At 38.6% G+C, this 27,832-nt stretch overlaps 1 pseudogene; it reads left to right on the plus strand.

Annotated features, from left to right (window-relative positions):
* The first annotated feature begins 393 nt into the window (after nt 1-393).
* LOC101107311 (RAB7A-interacting MON1-CCZ1 complex subunit 1-like) lies at nt 394-27,690 on the plus strand (annotated as a pseudogene).
* Nucleotides 27,691-27,832: the final 142 nt, after the last annotated feature.

A 27,832-nucleotide genomic window follows, 5' to 3' on the forward strand; every position in this document is an offset into this window, starting at 1 on the left:
ATGGTTTAAAATAAGCACTGGATTACAAATATGGAAAAAAGAAACAGATTAGAAAAATGACTAAGCATAATGAAATGCTTATGAAGTACATGAAATAAAATAAAAATTCCAGAAATGAAAAGCATATTTCATTTAAAAAAGAAAACCTTAAAATGTTTGCCTGTCAAAACATGAAGATGTAATTTTTAATCAAATATAGTTCATAGTTTAAAGTTATGTATGCATGATATGTGTTAGTTTTCCATGCTGCATAACAAATTATTACAACATAACAGTGTAAAAACAACCCATATTTCTTTTCTGAAAGTTTCTGTGGGTCAGGAGCCTGGCCACAGATTCTGCAAAGCTGCAATCACTGTGGTGGCTAGGACTGGGTTCTTACTGAGTAGCGTGATGTGGAAAAAATTTGCTTTCAAGTTAACTCAGGTTGCTGCAGAAATGACTTCCTTGAAGGTATAATACTAAAGGCCCTGGCTGTTGTCTATAAGCTGACCTCAACTCCAAGGCACATGGCCTCCCAGCATAGTCACTTTATCAAGCCAGTTGAGAGAGAGAGATCCTAAGTGAGTTCAGGACATTTCATCACCTTTGCCCTATTCGATTGGTTAGAAGCAACTTGCAGGCTTCATTAGCACTCAAGGGGAAGGGATGACATAAGCACGGGGCATAAATACCAGGATACAGGCATTACAGGGATTTACCTTACCTTAGAGTCAGTCTGCCATATGGTAAAAATTAAAGCCATATAGAAATATATACCATGAAATGCATAAAATAAAGTGAAAAGTAAAGGTTTACCTCCTCCTCTCCTAATCTTATTCTCCCCAATATTGTCTGCTATATGTAAGAGTTTCTTTTGTATTCTTCTGGAAAATAAAATACTTTGCCTTATATCCTCCCCAAATGAAAAATGGCCATTAGTAGATGCTAACTAAACTATGTCACTTCTACCCCCAAATTCATATGCTGAAGTTCTAATATAATTGTATTTGGAGATAGTGTCTTTAAGAAGACAGTAATTAAGGTTAAGTGGGGTTACCAGGGAGAGTCCTAATCCAATAGGACTGTTGTCCTTGTGGGAAGAGGAAGAGACGTCAGGGATGCATGTGTACAGAGAAAAGGTCATGTGAAGGCATAGTGAGAAAGTGACAATCTGTAAGCCAAGGAGAGAGGTCTTACCAAAAACCAAACCTGATGTTTGATCTTGAATTTCCAGTTTTCAGAACTGTGAGAATAGTAAATTTCCATTGTTTATGCCACACAGCTTGTGGTATTCTATTATGGCAGCCCTAGCAGATCAATTCAGTAGATTATACTTTTAGTGAACCTGAAGGTATATCTGAAGACATTAATTGGAATGTGGCAAAGAAGAGGATGAAATACCTGAGAGAAATATCATGAAAGAGGAATAGAGTAAAAGGTACTAACAAAACTGCAGTAGGGTACCAGAAAGAGAGGAGAAAAAGAATGTGACAAGGGGAATATATAAAAAAATAATGGCTTCAAGAATAACGCAAAACTAATAAACATCACTCTAGAGCTTTGAAGGGTTTGAGATTTTAGACTACTTGTGAGTTAAGTGGCCAGTTTTACAGAAGTTGGCAGAAGACAAAAGATGCCTTGGTCAGAGAAAGGACTTTTTTACTCATGGACAAGTAGGGATATTGTACTTCATGTTTGTTTAAGTAATTCCTGATCTCCAAATCTGATAAAGGAGATGAAGAGGAGGGTCTAGGAGGATAATATTCATAGTAGATTGTGTGACAACTGGGGAATTCTGAGTTTAGGGAACACAAAATTTTAAAGTGGTGGTCCAGTGGCTAAGAGTCTGCTTCCAATGCAGGGGGCACAGGTTTGATCCCTAGTTGGAGAACCAGGATCCCACATGCAGTGCGATATAGCAAAAAAAAAAAAAGAAAAAAAAAGAAAGAAAAGTGATTTTAGCAATGCTGCCCAATTTACCTAGAGGGACATATTGTTTTATTATCCTGATCAGGAAACAAATTTCTCCTTTGATCTGAAGGAAAATTGTATATTCCAAGGCCGTTTTCTATGCACACACCCTTAAAAAGATAAGCTGGAACAAAGCTCCCAATATCTCTTCACGAGATGTACAGGAATGTAGAAGACCCATGTAGAACTGCTTACGGACAAAGTCATTGCCTCTCAGAAAGTCTACAAACTTTCAAGATGGAAGAATTTAATGAAATTCTCATATGCATGTGAGTGTGTGTGTACATATATATATATGAATTTTCTAATATGAAAATTAAACTACAAAACATGAAAGGCAAAGAGGAATCTCAGAAGCAGCCTGAAAGACAGTTTACTTCCAAAGAAAGGCAGTAGTCAGTAGTTAACTTTTCAAACTTTTCAGTATTTAGTCCTGAATATTCATTAGAAGGACTGATGTTGAAGCTGAAACTCCAATACTTTGGACATTCATGCAAAGAACTGACTCATTTGAAAAGACCCTGATGCTGGGAAAGATTGAAGGTGGGAGGAGAAGGAGACAACAGAGGATGAGATGGTTGGATGGCATCACCGACTCGATGGATATGGGTTTGGGTGGACTCCGGGAGTTGGTGATGGACAGGGAGGCCTGGCTGCGGTTCATGGCATTGCAAAGAGTCGGACACAACTGAGCAACTGAAGTGAACTGAACTGAGTGATAATTTTTTTGTGGATTATGAGAGAACTCAAATACACACAAGAAAACAGCATTTAAATCAGGAAGGGGATCATAGAAGCTAAACTGCTCAGCAGAAGGATAAACATTACATTTGATTTTAGAGTTTGAGAAAATTTAGAAGGCATATTAAAATTTCTATAAAATTTACTAAAAGATCAGAAAGAGTACATATCTTTCAGAAGAGTAAAGGAGAATAAAAGGACTGTCACAGATACCATGAACACCCCAGTAAAATGTTTAATATAGTAAAACTGATCTTTAGATTAATAGATGGACTCTGAGTAAAACAAATAGAACAATATTATTTCTCCAAAGGAAAAGCATACAAATACCTTTGCTGAAAGTGTTTTGTCCAAGATTGCTGATGTAGTAACAATAGTTGAAAGAAGATATTTTCCCTAGATGAGTTTTACTGACTATAAATAACAGACTCTGGAAATCGACCACCAAAATCACTGTTTTTTTAAACTTTTATGCATCAGTATAGATCCACTTCAAGCTTTGCCTCATATTGGGCAAGTTGACCGATTGTTTTTGTGAATTATCTTTCACAAATAGTATATGTTTTCAGGAATGTTTTCCCGTCTATTATTTATTTATTTATTTAAAGCTGTTTTGCTTTTTGAGTTAATTATTTCAGTGCCTAGTAGATTCAACTTCAAAATGATGCAGACATTTAAATTGTCCATATTATATCAATTTTTGTGTAGCTATTTTGATAAAAAGAAAACATGTTTCCAGTGAAAATCTGTTCAAAAACTATATAAATTAATCAGGATATAGAAAAACTATATTTCGTGATTTTGATCAGTTTGATTTACTTTATCCTATTAGTGCATTCCATTAACTCACATCTGCAATAAAAACAGGAAAATACAAAATATGCTTTAATATAAAAAAGACTACATGTTCTGATACCATATAACAATATATTTCAAAAATGATAAAAAGTAGTACAGAATAAATCAAACATTCACAATTTCAACTGCTGTACATAAAAATATTTTTAAAACACAATTATAGCAGTGGCATTTAATTAATCCATTTCAAACACTGATAGCATTTTTTATGACAACCTGTAATTATATCCCTCACATGTTAGAAGTTAGAGAAAAGATATGCATTATAAATATGTAAAAAGACTCTTTTTTAAAATGGAAAAAACTACAAATGTAGAAAAAGGGCGGAATTTCAAAATGTAATAAATTACCTCTATTTTAATGTGTTCTTTTCAGCACTTGGCATTATCTATAATGGTACTCTTCCCTAGAGGCTCAGCACCTTGCTCTTATATGGATACTGTTGTTAAGGACTTAAGTAAACTTGGTAAAAGGTCTAATTACTGACAGAAAGTATTTGCCCTTTTATTTTCTGATACACAGTGGTATCAGCATATTATGTTAATTATGGAACAGAGATTGCTTTATAGGTTTGATTTACTAGGCAGCAAAAATATTCTCTCAAAAATCAGTTCAAATGCATGCGTTGTAGAATTTCATGCATCTATATTGTTCTGACCCATCTCCCAGCTAATTATACGTTGAATGGAAAGGAGGCTAAAGTGCTGACAGGAGATCAAGTGGTATCTTCTGGTGACTTGAGAAAATGAGTAGGCACATCAATATGAATTGACATGCCTTGAAGCAGTTTTCTGCCATTGAAAAAGTTAAAGCTAATGGACAAAAAGTATTCCTTCTATCTGGATAGGAGGCTAACTATAATTAAAGTTTCAGAAACAAAAAATATAAAGTGTTGAGTTTCTCCATTTAAGAGTTATCATAATACTGAAAAATTTTATAGTGGTTTTAATATGACTAGAGAAGAAAATTCTGTCCAGATAATCTCCAAAGGTTAATAGTTACAAAAATGTCTTTCAGAGTTGTTTTTAAAGTCTGAGGGATCATTTAAAGTTTTATTTGAACAATTTAAAGGTTAAACATTTAGAAATTAGTTGACTCAAACACACCTATTTCAAATACTTAATCCACCAATAATTGCCAATTACATTTTCCCTCTATTAATTATACTCTCTGAAAAAATATGTTTTCTTGTTCTGTTTTACATCCATATAGCATAAAGGATATCATGAGAGTCAAAATTTTAAAGCAAGGGGAAAAAAAATAGTGGAGAAGATCAAAGTGGCAGAACAGACCAACATGGAGCTCACTGCCCCCGAGAAACATATCAAAAATACATCTACATGTGGAACAATTTTCACAGAAAGCCAACTGAAAGCAACAAAAGATTTCTTATATAACCAAAGCCACAGGAAAGATCCCCATGTAACTGGGTAGAACAAAAGGGAAAAATGGAATCAAATGGGACCTGTACCCTTGGGAGTGAGCTGTGAAAGAGGGAAGGTTCCCTTGCTCTGGGAAACTCCTTCACCTGCATTCCTGCTGTTGAGTGTGTGGTACCTGAGTGTTTAAACTCAGGCTTCAGTGCACAGAACTGGGGAGAGGACTTGGTGTGGCTACATGCAGACAGCCTGAAGGGCCTAGATTGTACAGGCAGCTATCGGCTTGCATGGGATGGAGAGAGGGCTCACCAGAGGAGTCCCATTATTATCCTGCAGAGGGTGGGGGATGCATCTGCCATAGGAGCCCTTTTGTCAACAGCCTCACAATGAGGTACAGCTCCAGTGGCTGCAGAAATGGAGAGCCTAGACTTGCCAGGAGTGGGACTGATGGCCCAGCCAACTGCCAGAGATTCTACAACAGGGAAAGGTCTGGAGCAGCAGCAATGGAATTTGTGGGTGCACACAATGGGTGGCAGGTAGCCAACTGGTGACAGCTCCTGAGAAGGAAAAGGCATTGGCTATTTTTACAGAAGTACTGATTCAGTTCTACCTACCTCACACTACAGCTTAGAACTGGATCTAGGGGCTTCTACTCCAACAACCAGGGAGCAGACCCTGCATCAACAGGGCTGTGAACAGCCAGAGAGCAAAGTGAAGACACCACCAATATCCAATGTAGGCTCTCATCACCACAACACCGAACACATCCGCTGTCAAGCAGATAATGGCCAGGACATTCTGATGAAAGACATGGCAGGCATCTACAACAAAAGGGCACCGGCACCAAAAATATTGGACTCACCACACAGTCTACGTCGGGAAGCTCCCACATAAAAACAGCCCTTAAAGGCCACAGTAGATAACTGTTTCTCCTAAATTCAGAGTAAGAGTAATTTAAATAAAATGAAAAAGCAGAGGAACTACCACCAACTAAAAGAAAAGAGAAATCCCCTGAAAGAACAATGAAACAGACCACACCCATCTATCAGACCCTGATTTCAGAGAGCAGGTAATAAAGATGTTAAAGTAATTAAGAATGATTATAAAAAAGAAATGCAGATCACTGTAACAAGGAACTAGAAACTATAAGGAGGAGCCAATTAAAATTAGACAGCTCAATTGCCAAAATAAAAAAACAAGCTAAAGGCAATGAATAGTTCACTAAATAATGCAGAAGAATGAATAATCATTTGGAAAACAGAATAATGGAAATCATCCAATTAGATAGATAAAAAACGAAAGCAACATATGAGATTCTATGAGATAGTCAATAATATAATGCATGGTAATGTACTCAAATAGGTATTCCAGAAGGAAAAGAAAAGGGGATCATAAATGCATTTGAAGAACTTATGACTGAAAACTTCCCAAACCTAAAGAAGGAAACATATATCCAGGAACAGGAAGCACAGAGGGTCCCAAAGATGAAAAAGACCCACACCAAGACATATCATAATTAAAATGGCAAAGTTAAAGATAATTAGAGGATTCTTAAGGCAGAAAGAGAAATAAAGAGTCACTTACAAGGAAACCTCCATAAGGCTATCAGTTTTCTCTGTAGAAACTTCACAGAAAAGAAAGATATATTCAAAGTCATGAAAGTGGAAAACCTGAAATCTAGGATACTCTACTGAGTAAGATTATCATTTAGAATAGAAGCAGAAACTAAGAATTTCTCAGATAAGAAAAAACTAAAAGAATATAATACTTAATCCAATCTAAAAAACAATACCTAAAGATCTTCCCTAAATAGAGAAACAAGAATCTATATGAAAAAGGAAAACATAATATGAAAGGAAAATATATAAGAGGACTGAAGATCACTTAAATCAGTACACAGATTAATAAAACAGTCAGAATTGTGTAAAAGAGACAAGTACAATTAAAGGCAAAAAGATGTAAAATGAGATCAAAATAAAAAAAATTGGGAGAGAAAAGGAAAAACTGTAGATTTTATAGAATGTATTTGGACTTATATGACTATCAATCTAAAGCTGGTAGATAAAGCTAAGGGTAACCACAAATCCAAGAGTTAGAACTTTGTATGGAACAACTGACTGGCTCAAGACTGAGAAAGGAGTACGACAGGGCTGTCTGCTGTCACCCTGTTTGTTTACCCTATATGCTGAGCACATCATGAGAAATGCCAGGCTGAATGAGTTACAAGCTGGAATCAAGATAGATGGGAGAAACAGCAACAACCTCAGATATGTGAATGATACCACTCTAAAGGCAGAAAGCGAAGAGGAACTAAAGAACCTCTTGATGAGAGTGAAGGAGGAGAGTGAAAAAGCCGGCTTAAAACTAAATATTAAAAAAACTAATATCATGGCATCAGGCCTCATTACTTCATGGCAAATTAGAAGGGGAAAAGGTGGATGCAGTAACAGATTTTCTCTTTTGGGGCCCTAAAATCACTGTGGATGGTGACTGCAGTCATGAAATCAGATGATTGCTTTTTAGCAGGAAAGCTATGCAAACCAAGACATGGTGTTGAAAAGCAAAGACATCACTCTGCCAACAAAGGTCTGTATAGTCAAGGCTGTGGTCTTCCCAGTGGTCACATATGGTTTTGGGAGCTGGACTATTAAGCAGACAGAGCGCAAGAATCGATGCCTTTAAATTGTGGTGCTGGAGAAGACTCGTGAATGCCCCTTGGACAGCAAGGAGATCAAAATAGTCAATCTTTAAGGAAACCAACCCTGAATACTCATTGGAAGGACTGAAGCTGAAATTGAAGCTCCAGTATTTTGGTCACCTGATGTGAAAAGCCAACTCATTAGAAAAGTCCCTAATGCTGGGAAGGATTGAGGGCAGGAGGAGAAGAAGGCATCAGAGATTGAAATGGCTGGATGACATCACCAATACAATGGACACAAACTTGGGCAAACTCCAGGAGATGGTGAGGGACAGGGAAGCCTGGAGTGCTGCAGTCCATGGTATTGGAAAGAGTTGACATGACTGGGTGACTGAACAACCACCACCACAAATCAAAAGCATAAATAGAATCACAAACATCAAAAAAAGGAAGTTAAGCATATAATGGACACAATGCTTCAATCAAAAGACAGAGAGTGGAAGACTGAATAGCAAAGCAAGTACCTATAATATGTTGCCTACAGTAGACTCCATCTCTGGTGAAAGACAGACATAAATTGAAAGTGAGATGATGGAAGAAGATATGGAAATGAGCACAAGCCTCAACAAATTTAAGAGAACAGAAATGATTTCAATCATCTTTTCTGATCACAATCATATGAAATTAAAAACCAACCACAGAAAGAGAAACAAGAAAAAAAAATCTGATTGTATGGAGACTAAAAAACATGATACTAAAAAACCAATGGTCATTGATGAAATCAAAGAAATTATAAAATATCCAGAGGAAAAAAACAATGAAAACAAAACTTTACAAAAATCTATGCATTAAAAAATAGTTCTAAAAGGAATATTCATAGTGATACAGGCCTTTCCCAATAAATTAAAAAAAAAAAAACAGGAAACAACCATATCCTACCACCTATAAGAATTAGAAAATGAACAAAAACCAGATTCAGCTGAAGGAAGAAAATAATAAAGATCAGAGAGGAAAAGAATAAAACAGAGATTAAAAGAACAATAGAAAAGATCATGGAATTTAGAAAGATGGCAATGACGACCCTGTATGCAAGACAGGAAAAAAGACACAGATGTGTATAACGGCCTTTTGGACTCAGAGGGAGAGGGAGAGGGTGGGATGATTTGGGAGAACGGCATTCTAACATGTATACTATCATGTAAGAATTGAATCGCCAGTCTATGTCTGACGCAGGATACAGCATGCTTGGGGCTGGTGCATGGGGATGACCCAGAGAGATGTTGTAGGGAGGGAGGTGGGAGGGGGGTTCATGTTTGGGAATGCATGTAAGAATTAAAGATTTTAAAATTTAAAAAAAATAATAATAAAGGACAACATGGCATACAAAAAAAAAAAAACGAACTAGCAAAAAAATAAAAATAAAAAAAATAATAAAAAAAGAAAAGATCAATAAAACCAAGAGCTAATTTTTGAAAGGACAAACAAACTGACAACACTTAGCTAGGCTAAAAGAGAAAAGAAGAAAAGAGAGGGGATCCAAATACACAGGAAATGAATGATGAGACATAGTAAATACTGAAGAAATTAAAAAAAAAAAATCACAAGAAAATACTGTAAAGAATTATAGGCCAGTGAATTGAAGAACCTAGAAGAAATGGACATGTTTCTAGAAACATACAGTCTTTCAAATTGAGTCAATAAACAGAAAATTTGAACAGATCAATCACTAGAAGTAAAACCTGATCTGTAAAAAATCAACCAAACCAACCACCCCCCACCCCAGCTCCTTGTATACAAAAATTCAAGACCAGATGGCTTCACTGGGGAATTCTACCAAACATACAGAGAAGACCTGACACTGATCCTTCTCAAACTCTTCCAAAAGACTGGAGAGTAGGGAACACTCCCTGAGCCATGCTATGATGCTACCATCACCCTGATCTCAAAACCAAACTTTGATGAATATAGATGCAAGTCTCCAATAAAATATTAGCAAACTGAAACCAACAACACACAAAAAGGATCATAATACACTATAGTCAAGTTGAATTCATTCCAGGTTGAAGGGATGGTTCCTCACATGTAAATTAATGTGATACACCACATCAAGCAGAGAAAAAAAACCCCATATAATGATCTCAATAGATAAGGAAAATGCAAGACTATGATTAAAAAACCCTCATCAAATTGGGTATAGAGTGAACACATCTCAACATAATAAAAGCCATTTATGATAAACCCACAGTCAATATAATGCTCAGTGGTGAAAAGTTGAAAGCCTTTCCACTAAATTCTGGAACAAGACAAGGAAGCTGACTCTCACCATGTCTGTTCAACATAGTATTGAAGTCCTAGCCAAGCGATCAGATAAGAAATAAAAGGTAATCAAATTAGAACGAAAGAGATAAAATTGTAATTATATGTAGATGACATGATACTCTATATAGAAAATCCTAAATTCCCTACACTAAAACTATTAGAAGTGAGAAACGAATTCAGCAAGGTAGATTAATGCAAGATTAATATACAGAAATTTGTTGCATTTCATTACACTAACAATGAAATATCAGAAAGTAAAAAATAATCCCATTTAAAACCGCATCAAAAAAATACATATGAATAGCCTAACCAAGGATGTAAAAGGCCTATAAAATGAGAACTATAAAACACTGGTAAAGAAAATTGAAGAAGATTCAAGGAAATGGAACGATATTCCATGCTCTTGGATTAGAAGAAATAATACTGTTAAGATGGCCATACCCCTGGTGGCTCAGAGGTTAAAGCGTCTGCCTCCAATGCGCAAGACCTGGGTTCGATGCCTGGGTCGGGAAGATCCCCTGGAGAAGGAAATGGCAATCCACTCCAGTATTCTTGCCTGGAGAATCCCATGGACGGAAAAGCCTAGTAGGTTACAGTCCACGGGGTGGCAAAGAGTCGGACACGACTGAGCGACTTCACCTCACCTTACCCAACGTCGTCTACAGATTTAATGTGATCCCTATCAAATTACCTAAAACATTTTCCACAGAATTTGAACAAATAATCATAAAATTTAAAAAAAAAAAACACAAAAGACCAGAATTATCAAAGTAATCCTAAGAAAAAAGAACCGTAGACATAACCCTCCAGTTTCCTTCAGAAAAAGCTGGAGACATAACCACCCCCTCCCACTTCATACAATAGGACAAAGCTACATTAATCAAAATAGTGTTTTATTGGCACAAAATAGACATACAAATAGAACAGAATAGAGACCAGAAATAAACCCCACATTTATGATCAGTTAATCTTTGCAAAGAACACAAGAATAAACAATGGAGAAAAGACAGTCTTTCAGCAAGTGGTGTAGGGAAAGCTAGACTGGCTCATGAAAATCTATGAAATTAGAATACCCCTCACACCATATACCAGGATTCTGATAGCTCAGTTGGTAAAGAATCTGCCTGCAATGCAGGAGACCCAGGTTCAATTCCTGGGTCAGGAAGATCCCCTGAAGAAGGGATAAGCTACCCACTCCAGTATTTTGGCCTAGAGAATTCCATGGACTGTATAGTCTATGGGGTCGCAAAGAGTCAGACTGAGCCACCTTCACTTTCACATTACTATCACACCATAGACAAAAATAAATTAAAAATATTTTAAAGGGCTAAATAAAAGGCACAAACTCCTAGAAGAGAACAGAGGCAAAACATTCTTGGACAAAACTGTAATTTTTTCTTTGATCAGTTTCCCAAGGCAAAATACATAAAAGCAAAAGTAAACAAATGGGATTGAATCAAACATAAGCTTTTGCGCAGTAAAGGAAACCATAAACAAAAAGACAATCTGCAAACTGGAAGAAAATATTTGCAAACAATATGACTACAAGGGGTTAATTTCCAAAGTATACAAATAGCTCATATAACTCAATATTAAACAAGCAAACAAACAACCCAATCAAAAAAAAAAAAAAAAAAGGGCCAAGGACCTGGCCAGACTTTTTCAAAGAAGATGTACAAATGGCCAAGAGACACATGAAAAGATGCTCAACATTGCTACTAATTAGAGATGTGCAAATTTAAAACTATGATGAGGTATCACCTGAAACTGGGTATAATGGCTATCATCAAAAGTCTACAAATAATAAATGCTGGGGATGGTGTGTAGAAAAGGGAACCCTCCTAAACTGTGGGTGGGAATGTCAACTGGTATAGCCACTATGGAGAACAGTATGGCAGTTCCTTAAAGAAAAACTAAAATTAAAGCTAATATATGATACAGGAGCCCCACTCCTGGGCTATATCTGGAAAAGATGAAAATTCTAACTTGAAAAGATACATACACCCCAGTGTTCACTGCAGCACTACTTACAATAGCCAAGACATGGAAGCAACGCAAGTGTCCATTGACAGATGAATGCATAAAGAAGTGGCATATGTGTACAATGGAGTTTTAGTCAGCCTTAAAAAAGTATGAAGTACTGCCGTTTGCAACCACATGGATGGACGCAGAGATTACTATGCAAATATTATATAAGTTATATGTGGAATCTAAAAAGCAATACAATGAGTCTATATCAAAAACAAAACAGACTCAGAGATAGAAAACAGACATGGTTTCTAAAGAGGAAAGGAATGCTGGGATAAATTAGGAGTACGGGATTAGGAAACACAGACCACTATATATATATATATATAAAACATGTAAACAAAAGGAATTTACTGCATGGTACATTGAACCATATACCAGGATTCTGATAGCTCAGTTGGTAAAGAATCTGCCTGCAATGCAGGAGACCCAGGTTCAATTCCTGGGTCAGGAAGATCCCCTGAAGAAGGGATAAGCTACCCACTCCAGTATTTTGGCCTAGAGAATTCCATGGACTGTATAGTCTATGGGGTCACAAAGAGTCAGACTGAGCGACCTTCACTTTCACATTACTATCACACCATAGACAAAAATAAATTAAAAATATTTTAAAGGGCTAAATAAAAGACACAAACTCCTAGAAGAGAACAGAGGCAAAACATTCTTGGACAAAACTGTAGTAATTTTTTCTTTGATCAGTTTCCCAAGGCAAAATACATAAAAGCAAAAGTAAACAAATGGGATCGAATCAAACATAAGCTTTTGCACAGTAAAGGAAACCATAAACAAAAAGACAATCTGCAAACTGGGAGAAAATATTTGCAAACAATATGACTACAAGGGGTTAATTTCCAAAGTATACAAACAGCTCATATAACTCAATATTAAACAAGCAAACAACCCAATCAAAAAAAAAAAAAAAGGGCCAAGGACCTGGCCAGACTTTTTCAAAGAAGATGTACAAATGGCCAAGAGACACATGAAAAGATGCTCAACATTGCTATTAATTAGAGATGTGCAAATTTAAAACTATGATGAGGTATCACCTGAAACTGGGTATAATGGCTATCATCAAAAGTCTACAAATAATAAATGCTGGGGATGGTGTGTAGAAAAGGGAACCCTCCTAAACTGTGGGTGGGAATGTCAACTGGTATAGCCACTATGGAGAACAGTATGGCGGTTCCTTAAAGAAAAACTAAAATTAAAGCTAATATATGATACAGGAGCCCCACTCCTGGGCTATATCTGGAAAAGATGAAAATTCTAACTTGAAAAGATACATACACCCCAGTGTTCACTGCAGCACTACTTACAATAGCCAAGACATGGAAGCAATGCAAGTGTCCATTGACAGAAGAATGCATAAAGAAGTGGCATATGTGTACAATGGAGTTTTAGTCAGCCTTAAAAAAGTATGAAGTACTGCCGTTTGCAACAACATGGATGGACGCAGAGATTACTATGCAAATATTATATAAGTTATATGTGGAATCTAAAAAGCAATACAATGAGTCTATATCCAAAACAAAACAGACTCAGAGATAGAAAACAGACATGGTTTCTAAAGAGGAAAGGAATGCTGGGATAAATTAGGAGTATGGGATTAGGAAACACAGACCACTCTCTCTCTCTCTCTCTCTCTCTCTCTCTATATATATATATATATATAACATGTAAACAAAAGGAATTTACTGCATGGTACATTGAACTATACTCAATATATTGTAATAACTTAGAAAAGATTCTGAGAAAGTGTGTATATATGTGTATTATATGTATGTGTGTGTATATATGTGTATAGCAGAATCACTTTGCTTTATAAGTGTAGCTAACATGATATTGTAAGTCAACTACACTTGAACATAAGTTAAATAATATGAGTCTGTGTGGTATGTGGAAACAAAAGGAGCAAGTAATATGACACTCTCTTTAACTGTGAGCTCTATCACTTTCACTGAGAAAAATCAATTAATCCATTTTTGCAAGTTTCCTTATCTACAAAATTCAGAAGAGATCAGTAAGATGATCTCTTCTAGTCTGAAAATAATTTTTTTCTTGAGTCAATGGATGTTAAATTCATTTATTTCCTACTGGCAGAGATTTTCTGGAATTAGAAAAATATCTGAGTTTGAAAAAGGTAGGATATTTTAGTGATGTTGCATACTTTGTATATGTGTTCAATACATCTTTATTTTCCTCCCATATTTCACTCTTTTTAGTCGAATTAGTGAAGTTGGAAGGGGTTAGAAAACGAAGTCAGAATTTTCTATAGAATATCAAGGGTCAATTTTCAAGGGTCTCAATTTCTTATCATGATGGAAAATCAAGACTGAGTCTAGCTTCAATTTTCATATTGTAATTGTTTACTAGTGTGTATTAACAGACGTAAAGCTTTTACGAACTCATTACATCTCTTAAAAATAAAACACTGTAGGCACTTGAACCCAGATTGTGATCTTTCAACACGAAGAAAAAGGAAAAAAAAAAAATAAGGGCCACTATTTCTTCGAGAATTGTCTAAGTCAAATCTGGAATAGAAAATGTACAAGATGATGCTAAAGTATTTTATGTACAAGAAATACAGGAAACTATACAAAATTATCAAGACTGTGAGATGGTCTGGGACCTGGACTCTCTCCATGAGGGTCAAACTGGATAAACCTCTCCTCACGCAACAGAATACAAATGAACTATAAAGGACTGAAAATAACTGCACACAAGTGCACCTGGGGGCAATTCTGAACAAAAAGGCCACATGCCAACCATCATTTTGTGATGTGTGGAGCAAAAGCAGGCTTCTGTGCATGATCCCTGATCACAGGACCACCAAAACGTTGGACAGACCACCCAAGCTATACCTCCCGCCCCATCCACTGATCCACTCCCGGCATTCCTCTCTTTAAGGAACTAGCTAGCCTCCCAAGAACAAAGCTTCTTGTTTTTATTTTCCCATGCTGCAGCATGGATCTAAAAATGCCCTGCCTGAAGTCCTTGCTGGCCTCTTACCAATGTCTATTGAATTAAAAAGTTCAAGGACCTAGGTCAGTAACATGTTTAGTGGCCACTAAGGGATGCCCATGGAGCTTCTGTTTATGTTGCCCTTCGTGGGGAGGACATAGGTATTTGAGGACTGCCAAATGCAGCTGCTTCACAGCTGACAAGTGGCCACCTAAACCTTTTGCCTCAATTTCACTGCATTTGGTGAGCCTTCCGTCAGGCCCCACAGCTCTCATTCAGGCACCACTTGTCCCTTCCCGTCTCATCACCTCTACTTTGCCTGTCCTCTCCTTCCGAGAAAGTGGATGTGGGGCAGCTACAGCCTAACTCCTCTCAGCTTATGATGCTAGGCTTCCTTGATTGACAACAGCTCACAATGGCAGGTGACGAGCAGAGGTGAGACAGGCTCACCTCATACTGTACAGATCTTGGCCCAGCGGCCTCTCCCTGACAGGAGATTTAAGAGTGACAGAGGTTCAACGCTCATATCAAGTAGTGGCTAAAGTCCAATCATCACAAAATTCTCATCCCCACCCTCCTCCTCCGTCACCAAGAGAAGCTGTATCAGAAACAGGCTGAAGCAGTTGGACTTTTCTGTGTGAAATGGTTGGTTCCTGGCCTTTCAGGAAATTGGAAGTGCCTGCATAGGTACCCACAGAGGAGCAGTTTAACTGGTAATCTCTCTGACTCTCCCTCTTACTCTCCTTTGGTCTTCAAAGCTACATGCCTATCCCTTGCATCTTGGACACTCCATACTGGGTCACCCTCTCCATGACCCCTAACATCTTTCTGTTTTGTGTCACCAACTCTGAGGAAGGGAATTCTATGATCTCCTTTGCCATCTCCCTCTTTGGTCTTGTTACTCTAGTCTCGAGGGCTCCCTCCATCCCCACCCCCAGGATCTCTAGTTGTCAGCCCTCCTATTTATATGTAAATATGGGAAATGCATAAGCAACACATTCCAGTATTCTTGCCTAAGAAATCCCTTGGACAGAGGAGCCTGGCAGGTTACAGTACAGGGGGTCACAAAAGAGTCAGAAACAACTTTTAGCTACGAAACAATAATAACAAGACCCCCAGTCTAAGACACTCCTACTGTGTGTTTGTGTAGCCTCTCTTTCCATTTCTTCAAAAGACTGGGAGGCAGAACTTATCACAGATCTCTGCTTCCAGTGGCTAACTAGCCATCAGCTCAGCAAGTCTCCGCCTCAGAAACCTGTTTACTCCCCTTTAACATGGCTTTCAGCCTCTAGACTCACCCCTTCCTTACCCTTTCAAGTCAGAAATTCCCAAATCAGAGCTCCCAGTGCTGTCCCCAGTCAGGTTTAAAATTAGTTCTCACTTTTGCTTCACAGAGCCTTTATTCCAAAACAGCTGACAGAAATGGGGCAAGTACTAGAGTGCATGTCCCTTTCTCAATGGGAGAACAAGGAATCTATAAAGATAGGTTTGGCACGTTCTTGGGAGAACCTCAACAAGTTCAGGGATGGGATTATCAGCTTTGGATTAAGGTTCTTTCTGACCTGACAGGACATCACAATTATTCTTGCCTGAGGTTGCACCTCAGGTGATAAGAATGGATACAAGGAAGGCCATAGAACATGCAGATAGCCTAATGGCAACAAATCTGCACCACCAGATTTATCAAACAGGGGTGGCACAGTCCCAGATCATGACCCACAACAGGGCTATGAAGACCACGTGCTCAAGGATAGTACGAGCATTATATTACTTGTGTATCAGAAAGAGTGAAACTTGTATGGTGGACCCTGTAAAATATGATAAAGTCTGCTAAGTTACACAGGAAAGAGATGAAAACCAGGCAGTCTTCAAGAGCCAGGTGATAAGGGCATTCAGGAAGTACACTGAGACAGACCCTGATTCTGCAGAAGGGAGGCTGACACTGGCTATGCATTTTATCACCCAGTCTGCTCCTGACATCAGGAGAAAATTTAAAAAGCTTGAGTTTGTGCCCCAAACCTCACGTCAACCTTGGCAGAAGAGATCCTCAAGGTCTATAATAACTGAGATTTGACGGAGGAAGCCAATAAGAACAGGACAGGACATTTGTAAAGAAAACAAAGCTTTTGGTTTCTCTGATTCACCCATCACCTTGACGGGACCCTAGAGGCCAAGAAGACCAAAAAAAAAAAAAACAGAGGAGAAGCCTCCTGGGCCAAAATCAGTGTATCTTCTCTCAAAAGGAGGGCACTAGGAAGAGAGAATGTCCCAAGTGCCCTCCTGTGAGATGCCAGAAGGACAACACTAACTGGCTCCAGTTCCTCCCAAATTTTTCAGATTCCTACACATGGATGGATGGGCCTGAAGTGCCCTGCCTAACCGTACTCAATCTGTCCTTACCACCCCAGCAGAGCCTCGGGTCACTCTTGATGTGAGGAAGGTAGGAGAATGGAATTCCTTATGAACACTGGAACTGCCTGCTCTGTTCTGACTTGGCTGGCTGGCCACGTCTCTAGCTATGGCTGTATTGTGATGAGAGTTAATGGACAGACAAAGCTAAGGTGATTAATATTTCCTTTTACCTAATATTTTTGCTCATTCATTTTTGTATATGTCAGAATGACTGTCCCCCACTTCAAAAGGAAGAGACTTACTAAATAAAATGGGAGCCTGTATTTCCTTAGAACAAGGTGAGATTCAACAGATGACAAACCAGAGCAGGGAATACACCTATTGGTGACCTCAAACAGCCTGCCTACTGATCCTTAAGGTGTTTCCCAAGGACTTAAACAGGTAGACTTGGGGGACTGAGATATTTCTGTGCCAGGAAGGGTGAAACGTGTTTCCCTGATAGAAGATTAGAGGGATGGAGAGAAGATGGTGGAGTAGAAAGACATGAGATCACCTCTTCTTATGAAGACACAAAACCACAACTAAGTGCTTAAAAACCATTGGCAAAAAATGTTAAGCCTATCAAAAAAAAAATCCTATATCCAAAGACAAGTCTTAATATATCAAATCCTTTAGCCACAAACTGGAAGTAGGAAAAACCACTAGGCCATTCAGGTATGACCTAATCAAATCCCTTATGACCATACAGTGGAAGTGGCAAATAGATTTAAGGGATTAGATCTGGTAGACAGAGAGCCTGAAGAACTGTGGATGGAGGTTTGTAAGGCAGTGACCAAATCCTTCCCCAAGAAAAAGAAATTCAACAAGGAAAAGTGGTTGTCTAAGAAGGCCTTACAAATAGTTGAGAAAAGAGAAGTGAAAGGCAAAGGAGAGAAGGAAAGATATACCCATCTGAATGCAGAGTTCCAAAGAATAGTTAGGACAGATAAGAAAGCCTTAAGTGAACAATGCAAAGAAATAGAAGAAACCAATAGAATGCGAAAGACTAGAGATCTCTTCAGGAAAATTAGAGATACCAGGGGAACATTTCATGCAAGATATGCACAATAAAGGACAGAAATGGTATGGACCTAACAGAAGTAGAAGATATTAAGAAGAGGTGGCAAGAATACACAGACGAACTATACAAAAAAGGTCTTCATGACCCAGGTAACCACAATGGTGTGATCACTCACCTAGAGCCAGTATTCCTGGCGTGTGAAGTCAAGTGGAACTTCAGTTCAGTTCAGTTGCTCAGTCATGTCCGATTCTTTGTGACCCCATGAATTGCAGCACGCCAGGCCTCCCTGTCCATCACCAACTCCGGGAGTTCACCCAAACCCATGTCCATTGAGTTGGTGATGTCATCCAGCCGTCTCATTCTCTGTCGTCCCCTTCTCCTCCTGCCCCCAACCCCTCCCAGCATCAGAGTCCCTTAGGAACCATTACTACAAACAAAGCTAGTGGAGGTGATGGAATTCCAGGTGAGCTATTTCAAGTCCTAAAGGATGATGCTGTTAAAGTGTCACATTCAATATGCTAGCATATCTGGAAAACTCAGTGGTGGCCACAGGACTGGAAAAGGTCAGTTTTCATTCTAATCCTAAAGAAGGGCAATGCCAAATAATGTTCAATGACCTCACAGTTTTGCTTGTTTCACATGCTAGTGAGGTAATTCTCAAACTCCTTCAAGCTAGGCTTCAGGAGTATGTGAACCAAGAACTTCCAGATGTTCAAGCTGGATTTAGAAAAGGCAGAGGAACCAGGTATAACACTGCCAACATCCAGGACCAGATGGCTTCACAGGCAAATTCTATCAAATATTTAGAGAAGTGTTAATACCTATCCTTCTGAAACTATTCCAAAAATTGCAGAGGAAGGAACACTCCCAAACTCATTCTATGAGGCCACTATCACCTTAATACCAAAACCAGACAAAGATACCACAGAAAAAGAAAATATCAGGTCAATAATATCACTTATGAACACAGACACAAAAATACTCAACAAAATAATAGCAAATCAAATTTAACAATACACTTAAGGGATCAAATACCATGACCAAGTGAAACTTATCCCAACGTCTCTGATATTTTTCAATATCTGCAAATCAATCAGTGTGATACAACAAATTGAAGAATAAAAGCTATATGATCATCTCCATAGATGCAGAAAAAACTTTTGACAAAATCCAGTACCCATTTATGATAAAAACTCTCCAGAAAGGTAACACACCTCAACCGGAAAGTGAAAGTGAAAGTCACTCAGTCGTGTCCAACTGTTTGTGACTCCATGGACTATACAGTCCATCAAATTCTCCAGGACAAAATACTGGAGTGGGTAGCAGTTCCCATCTCCAGGCAATCTTCCCAACCCAGGGATAGAACCCAGGTCATCCACATTGCAGGTAGATTCTTTACCAGAGCCACAATGGAAGCTCAAGAATACTGGAGTGGGTGGCCTATCCTTTTTCTAGCAGATCTTCCTGACCCAGGAATCAAACCGGGGTCTCCTACATTGCAGGTGGATTCTTTACCAACTGAGTTATCAGGGAAGCCCTTTACCTCAACATAGTAAAACTCATATAAGACAAACCTACAAGTAACATCATACTCAATGGGGAAAAACTGAAAACATTTCTTTTAAGGGGTACAACAAAATGTCCATTCCCTGGTCATAACAATCATAGAAGAAAAAAAACATAATTCCAAATTGGACAAGAAGAAGTAAAACTGTCATTGTCTGCAGATAACATGATACTTTATATAAACAATCCTACGGATGCTATCAGAAAACTACTAGAGTTCATCAATTAATTAGGTAGAGTTGCATAACAACATTAACACAGAGAAATCTCTTCTACACACTATGAATGAAAGATCATAAAGAGAAATTAAGGAAACAATCCCATTTACCATCGCATCAAAAAGAACAAATTACTGGGGAAACAGTGGAAACAGTGTCAGACTTTATTTTTTTGGGCTCCAAAATCACTGCAGATGGTGACTGCAGCCATGAAATTAAAAGATGCTTACTCCTTGGAAGGAAAGTTATGACCAACCTAGATAGCATATTCAAAAGCAGAGACATTACTTTGCCAACTAAGGTCCGTCTAGTCAAGGCTATGGTTTTTCCAATAGTCATATACGGATGTGAGAGTTGGACTGTGAAGAAGGCTGAGTGCCAAAGAATTGATACTTTTGAACTGTGGTGTTGGAGAAGACTCTTGAGAGTCCCTTGAACTGTAAGGAGATCCAACCAGTCCATTCTGAAGGAGATCAGCCCTGGGATTTCTTTGGAAGGAATGATGCTAAAGCTGAAACTCCAGTACTTTGGCCACCTCATGCGAAGAGCTGACTCATTGGAAAAGACTGTGATGCTGGGAGGGGTTGGGGGCAGGAGGAGAAGGGACAACAGACGATGAGATGGCTGGATGGCATCACGGACTCGATGGACGTGAGTCTGACGGAACTCCGGGAGTTGGTGATGGACAGGGAGGCCTGGCGTGCTGTGATTCATGGGGTCGCAAAGAGTCAGACACGACTGAGTAACTGAACTGAACTGAAACCTACCTAAGGACGCAAAAGACCCATAGCCAGAAAACTATAACATACTGATAAAAGAAATAAAAAGTTACACAAACAAATGGAAAGACATACCATGTTCTTGTATTAGAAGAATAAATATTGTTAAAATGACTATACTACTCAAAGCTATCTACAGAATGAATGCATCCCTGTGAAATTACTAAATGTATTTTTCACAGAAGTAGAAAACTTTAAAAACTTACAATTTAAAGTACATTTACAATGTACTTACTTTAAATGTAAATGTAAAGTAAGTACATTTCAAATGTAAAGTTAAAAACTTCACAATTTTTGTGGAAACACAAAAGACCCTGAAAAGCTAAAGCAATCTTGGAAAAAAAATTGGAGCTGGAGGAATCAGTCTTCTTGACTTCAGACTATATTACAAAGCTACATTCATCAAGAGAGTATGGTGCTCACACAAAAACAGAATTATGGATCGATGGAACAAGATAGAAAGTCCAGAGATAAACTCATGCACCTAAGGTCACCTAATGTGTGACAAAGGAGGTAAAAATATACAATGGAGAGAAGTCCATCTCTTCAATAAGTGTTGCTTGGGAACTGGAGAGCTACATGTAAAAAATGAAATTAGAATACTCCTTAACACTATACATGAAACTAAACTCAAAATGGATTGAACCTAAATGCAAGGCCAGACACTAAAGCTTTTAGAGGAAAGCATAGAATACACTTTGACATAAACTGCAGCAAGATCTTTTTAAATCCATCCCCTGGAGTGATGAAAATACAAAAATAAACAACTAGGACCTAACAACAGCCCTCAGAATAGGAGAAAATATTTTCAAAAGAAGCAACTGATGAGGAATTAATATAAAAATATACAAACAGCTTATGCAGCCCACTATAGAAAAATATAAAAAAATGAGCAAAAGGTCCAAAGAGATATTTCTCCAAAGATGCCCTACAGATGGCCAAAAAGTACATGAAAAGATGCTCAGCATCATTAACTATTAGACAAATGCAAATCAAAACAACAAAGCATCTCCTCACATCCATCAGAAAGGCCATCATCAAAAAAATCTACAAATGATAAATGCTGGAGGAGATGTGAAGAAAAGGGAGCCCTCCCATACTGCTGGTGGGAAATAAATTGGTAGAGCCGCTATGAAGAAGAGTTTGGAGATTCCTTAAAACACAAAATACAGAACTACCATATGATCCAGCAATCCTATGCCTGCACATATATCCAGTCACTAGTGAAGTTGCTCAGTCGTGTCAGACTCTTTGCAACCCCATGGACTGTAGCCTACCAAGCTCCTCTGTCCATGGGATTTTCCAGGCAACAGTACTGGAGTGGGGTGCCATTTCCTTCTCCAACATATATCCAGAGGGAACTATAATTCAAAAAGACACATGCACTCCAATGTTCATTGCAGCACTATTTACATTAGTCAGGACATGGAGTGACCTAAACGTCCATCAATAGAAAAATGGAAAAAGAAGGTGTGGTACATGTATACAATAGAATATTACTCCGTCGCAAAAAGAAAGAAATAATGCTATTTGCAGCCATATGAATGAACCTAGAGATGGTCATACTGAGTGAACTATATCAGACGGAAAGACAAATATATGGTATCACTTAAAAAATGGTAAAAATGGGCTTATCTAAAACAGAAATAGAGTTACAGATATAGAAAACACAATATAATTACCAGCATACAAGAGGTAGAAGGGATAAACTGGGAGGTTGGAATTGACACATACAGACTACTACATACAAAATAGATAACTAATAAGGACCTACTGTGTAGCACAGGGAAGTCTACTCAGTACTCTGTAATGGCCTATATGGGTAAAGAATCTAAAAAAAAAAATTAGTGGATACATGTATAACTGATGCATTCGGCTGTACACCTGAGAGTAACAACACTGTAAAACAACTATACTTCAATGAAATACTTAAAAAATTAAAATAATATGGGCCAAGAAAAGGTGAAAAAATACACTAACAACAGGTAGTATGTTAGTCACTCAGTCACGTCTGACTCTTTGTGACCCCATGGACTGTAGCCCGCCAGGCTCCTCTGTACATGGAATTCTCCAGGCAAGAACACTGGAGTGGGTTGCCATTTCCTCCTCCAGGGGATCTTCCCGACCCAGGGACTGAATCCAGGTCTCCAGCATTGCAGGCAGACTCTTTACCAACTAAGCCACCTGGGAAGAGAAGTTGAAGAAACAATCCCATTTACCATCACATCAAGAAGAACAAAATAGGGGTGTGTCTGCCTGTTGTGGTCAAGGCCGCTGCAGGTTCCAGTGTGGTAAGGCAAGTGGAGGAGCTTGGAGACCTGGCTCAGGCCCACATACAATAGCTTAGCAACTCCGCTGGTGAAGATAATCCCTTTTTAATTCTGGCTTCTACACTTCTAGAAAAACTGAAACTTTTGTGTGAAGAAGACAAAGAATATTTAAATCCATTAAATCAACAACTTTCCAAACAGGCTATTTGGACATATTTTGTGGAGAACAAGCTAGTAGATGAAGATTTTCCTGAAGATACTGCACAAAAAGAGTTGATCCATTTTCTTTCAGAACCAGAAATTTTAAAGAAAATAATGCGCATCCAAAACACTGTGATTTCCCTGGGGATTAACTCCTGGAATGTATCCCTTGGAGATGAGGAGCTCTACCCTACATGTATTGTCATTCTCTGACCAAAAAGACAGAATGGCTCAGAAGAAAATCCAACTTGCTTAAAAAGTACCTTGTTGATGGAATCAGTTACTTGCTACAGGTGTTGAATTTTCGGTGTCCCATCCAGTTAAATAAAGGTGTTTCTTTCCAAAACCTGCTGCTGCTACTACTAAGTCACTTCAGTCCTGTCCGACTCTGTGTGACCCCACAGACGGCAGCCCACCAGGCTCCGCCGTCCCTGGGATTCTCCAGGCAAGAACACTGGAGTGGGTTGCCATGTCCTTCTCCAATGCATGAAAGTTAAAAGTGAAAGGGAAGTCACTCAGTCGTGTCTGACTCTTGGCGATCCCATGGACTGCAGCCTACCAGGCTTCTCTGTCCATGGGATTTTCCAGGCAAGAGTACTGGAGTGGGGTGCCATTGCCTTCTCCTTCCAAGACCTAGACACAGCTAATTAACTGAGTGAAGGAATACACAGTGGCATTCATCTGCTGGCTATGATGTACAGTGGAGACATGTGTTATTGGGGATTGAAGAATTGTGTAGATCAACAGCCTGAAAATCGTGAAATTCTTCAATGCCATCACTGTCTTTCTCAGGAGGCAGGTCAGGTGGTCAGTCTGGTATTCCCATCTCTAAGAATTTTCCACAGTTTGTTGTGATCCATACAGTCAAAAGCTTTGGCATAGTCAATAAAGCAGAAGTAGATGTTTTTGGAACTCTCTTGCTTTTTCAATGATCCAACAGAAACTGGCAATTTGATCTCTGGTTTCTCTGCCTTTTCTAAATCCAGCTTGATCATCTGGAAGTTCCTGGATCATGTACTGGTGAACCCTGGCTTGGAGAATTTTGAGTATTGCTTTACTAGCGTGTGAGATCAGTGCAAGTTTGTGGTAGTTTGAGCATTCTTTGGCATTGCCTTCCTTTGAGACTGGAATGAAAACTGACATTTTCCCGTCCTGTGGCTACTGCTGAGTTTTCTAAATGTGCTGGCATATTGAGTGCAGCACTTTCATAGACTCAGAAATCTGTATGCAGGTCAGGAAGCAACAGTTAGAACTGGCCATGGAACAATAGACTGGTTCCAAATCGGGAAATGAGTATGTTAAGGCTGTATACTGTCCCTCTGCTTATTAAACTTATATGCAGAGTACATCATGAGAAACGCTGGGCTGGATGAAGCACAAGCTGGAATCAAGATTGCCACGAGAAATATCAATAACCTCAGATATGCAGATGACACCACTCTTATGCAGAAAGTGAAGAACAACTAAAGACTCTTTTGATGAAAGTGAAAGAGGAGATTAAAAAGTTGGCTTAAAACTCAGCACTCAGAAAACTAAGATCATGGCATCTGGTCCCATCACTTCATGGGAAATAGATGGGGAAGCAATGGAAACAGTTACAGACTTTATTTTGGGGGGCTCCAAAAACACTACAGATGGTGACTGCAGCCATGTAATTAAAAGATGCTTGCTCCTTGGAAGAAAAGTTATGAGCAACCTAGACAGCTTATTAAAAAGCAGACACATTACTTTGACAAAAAACATAGTTCTAGTGAATGGCACCCCACTCCAGTGCTCCTGCCTGGAAAATCCCATGGATGGAGGAGCCTGGTAGGCTGCAGTCCATGGGGTCGCTAAGAGTCAGACATGACTGAGTGACTTCACTTTCACTTTTCACTTTCATGCACTGGAGAAGGAAATGGCAACCCACTCCAGTGTTCTTGCCTGGAGAATCTCAGGGACGGGGGAGCCTGATGGGCTGCCATCCTGGGTTTGCAGAGTCGGACATGACTGAAGCGACTTAGCAGCAGCAGCAGCAGCAGTGAAAGCTGTGGTTTTTCCAGTACTCACGTATGGATGTGAGAGTTGGACTTAAACAAAGCTGAGCACCAAAGAATTGATGGTTTTGAATTGTGCTGTTGGATAAGACTCTTGAGAGTCCCTTGGACTGCAGTAACATCCAACCAGTCCATCTTAATCAATCCTGAATATTCATTGCAAGAACTAATGTTGAAGCTGAAACTCCAATTATTTGGCCACCTGATGCGAAGAACTGACTCATTTGAAAAGACCCTGATGCTGGGAAAATTGAAGGCAGGAGGAGAAGGGGACACCAGAGGATGAGATGGTTGGATGGTATCACTGACTCTATGGACATGAGTTTGAGTAAACTCTGGGAGTTGGTGATGGAGCACTCCCTAGGCCTGGCGTGCTGCAGTCTATGAGGTCACAAAGAATCAGACACAACTGAGTGACTGAACTTAACTGAACCGTTTTTTATTATATATCCTTAAACTTGTGAAAGACTGCTTCTTTAATTTAAAAAATTGCATTTATGTTATTATAACTCAGTTTGAACTACTGATACCCTATAACTAATATTAAGGAGGAATCCATTTTATCTCTATAAAGATTTATTCTATTACTTTATATTTTTCTTATTTTGGTACAATACACATAAACATAGAATTGAACATTTTAACTGTTTTTAGATCATTCTTTAGTTTCTCTATCTTGAAGTTTGCTGTGCTTCAGAGATTAAAATTATGTCAACTCTTTGCTTTGGATATATGCTATGGATATATTTAAAAATTGTTAAATAGAAAAATCGTGACTCAAATCCAGAATAGAATTTCCACAATAAGATAAATAATAAAAGATTTCACAAAAGAATTTTCATTTGTTTCACCACATACTACTAATTGCATTTAAAAATTTTAGTCTGTTATGCATTTTATAAAAATTTTACAGTGATTTTCATATTTTGTTTAAAGGAATACGCATGGTTTCTTAAATGAATAATGAAGATAAAACCAAGTTAGGTTCGTCTGTCATTAGTCATATCTCTAGGGCACATCTTTTCATACATTTTGAAATTTTTAACATTTTTTGTCTTTAATTGTAGGGGTGAGTCTGAAAGTTCAAAAGCCTAACTTGGCATCCTGCTGACAGTCTGTCTGTTTATCCCAGTTCCTACTGTCATCTTGGGATGACCTGTATGATGGCTTGCCAATATCCTTGAGCTGTTTCGACTGGCTTCATCACATTCCAGGAACTATCATGGCCATACCACAGATATCACCATCCTAAGTTTCTCTTTCTGTTATCTTAAATTTCAAAAACTAATGAGATTCTCATCTTTCCAGCTTTTCACTTTCTCACTTAAACTAATTTTTCTCTCTCTCTTTAGCTTCTTCATAGTTTCCTCCTCTTGCTGCCCCCTTTTCTCCTTACCATCACCCTCTTTCAGAATTTCTTCCCTCTCTGTCCAGCCTTGGCCTTATCTGACACCATATGAAGTGCTCTCCACAGCCCTTTCAAATTTATCTTCCCCTTGCCCTTCAACCTAATCATTATCATTCCCTCTTCCTTTCTGGAATGCTGAGTTCCACGTGAAGTTCCCATAAAGTTCCAGTTCTCCTCAAACTGGAGTCATTCTAAGTATCTCGCCTTCAACGTTAGAAGAGCCCTCAGAGTAAATAAAGCCTTTCATCGGTTACTAGCATGGCCCCTGTCCCTTTTCCACTATGGCTAACCCAGACCTCTGATTTGCCTCTTCGCTTTTCTCTGGCCTTTTGTTCCTTTCCCTATCACACAGCCCTTGGTCCTGTTTTACAGAAAATAGACTATAGGAGATCAGTGTCTGCGTACCCACCTTGCCCTACTCATTTTCCCTCTTTTTAGAAGGAAAGAGGTCTCCCGCTTCTTACGGAAGACCACTTTTTCTCTGTGCTGTTTTTCTTCTTTTTCCTGGAGCTTCTCTTTTTTTCAGCCAATACCCTGTAGGTATTGCTCTTTCCCAGAGTACTATGCTTTTTCTCTTTTTTCATCCCTCTTCTCCCCTTTTCCCTTCTTTGCTTTCTCCTTTTCTTGTTTTTCACTTACTCTAAATAGAGTTGACCCTTGAAAAACACAGGCTTGAACTACATGGGTCTACTTAAACATTATTTTTTTCAATAGTAAATACCACAGCAGTACACAGTCAGTGGTTGGTTGCATCTGAAGGAATCACAGATACGGAGGGTTACACTCAGATTTCTGACTTCCAGGAGGGTTGCACCCCTAACCCCCAGGTTGTCAAGGGTCGACTGTACTTTTACGTGATGTTACTCACAGCCAAGGTTTTTACAACCTGTAACGTTAGGCTGACTCCCAGACTTACAGTTTGAATCCCTGTTTTTGCTTTCTTAACCTTCTAACTGCCTATTAAATATCTTCACTTAGACATCCCCTAGGAATTGTAATTTCAATATTTTCAAACAACTAATCCTCATGTTTCATCTAAAATCTTTACTGGTTCGTGTTTTCTCT

Source organism: Ovis aries, chromosome 18 (genome assembly GCF_016772045.2).
Source record: "Ovis aries strain OAR_USU_Benz2616 breed Rambouillet chromosome 18, ARS-UI_Ramb_v3.0, whole genome shotgun sequence".
NCBI lineage: Eukaryota > Metazoa > Chordata > Mammalia > Artiodactyla > Bovidae > Ovis > Ovis aries.